The 1,063-nt window shown below is 39.9% G+C and overlaps 1 non-coding gene across 1 annotated transcript; it reads right to left on the reverse strand.

Annotated features, from left to right (window-relative positions):
- Positions 1-329: 329 nt before the first annotated feature.
- LOC123256595 lies at positions 330-436 on the reverse strand. The gene has a single exon (XR_006506850.1). It is a non-coding gene; the product is annotated as a U6 spliceosomal RNA (small nuclear RNA).
- Positions 437-1,063: the final 627 nt, after the last annotated feature.

The following is a 1,063-nucleotide window of genomic DNA, read 5'->3' on the forward strand; positions in this document are numbered from 1 at the left end:
TATGGTTTTACTATCTATTTCCTTCTTGAGCTCTGCCAGTTTCTCCTTTATGAATTTGGGTGCTATGCCACTTGGTGCATACATATTGAGCAGTGTTATTTCCTCATTGTTTATACTGCCTTTAATCAGGATGTAATGACCTTCCCTCTCTTTTTTAATCATATCTATTTTTACTTTGGCTTTGTCAGAAATCATAATAGCCACTCCTGCCTTCTTTTTCTCATTTGACGCCCAAAAGATTTTGCTCAAACCCTGAACCTTAAACTTGTGTATGTCCACCCGCCTCATATGTGTTTCTTGTAGACAACATATGGTGGGATTTTGGTTTCAAAAATATGGAATGCTTCACGAATTTGCGTGTCATCCTTGCGCAGGGGCCATGCTAATCTTCTCTGTATCATTCCAATTTTAGTATATGTGCTGCCGAAGCGAGCACTACACTGAGGGTAGTTTTGAATAGTACAGAGTGATGGGAAGGAAGCAGCGGTCCCTCTAATACTATTCTCAACCGCCATAATGGAGCAGATTTTAACTTGATGTAAAGAAAGCTTTCCTAACAATCAGAGGTGTTCATAAGTGGAATAGGCTACCTCACGAAGCAAATAAACCAAGACCCTCAGCAAGAGTTGATCAGAGTCTGTCTTGGTCTATCAACTGTTTTCAAAATAAGTGTTATAGACATTGAATGCTCTTTAAGGTCTGAGGCAAAAGAGAGGTTAAGATGGGCTGAAATAGTAGCAAACAACCTTCAATGAGGCAATTTGGAACTATGCGCCAAGGGCTTTAAAAGCCCACATGATGATAAGGAAAAAGACTTGTACAAAAATATTTATAGCTGCACTCTTTGTGGTGACAAAAAATTGGAAAATGAGGGGGTGTCCTTTGATTGGGGAATGGCTGAATAAGTTGTGGAATCTGTTGGTGATGGAATACTATTGTGCTGAAAGGAATGATGAACTGGAGGAATTCCATGTGAACTGGAAAGACCTCCAGGAATTGATACAGAGTGAAAGGAGCAGAACCAGGAGAACATTGTACACAGAAACGGATACATTATGGCACA

This window comes from Gracilinanus agilis, unplaced genomic scaffold (assembly GCF_016433145.1).
Source record: "Gracilinanus agilis isolate LMUSP501 unplaced genomic scaffold, AgileGrace unplaced_scaffold6500, whole genome shotgun sequence".
Taxonomy (NCBI): domain Eukaryota; kingdom Metazoa; phylum Chordata; class Mammalia; order Didelphimorphia; family Didelphidae; genus Gracilinanus; species Gracilinanus agilis.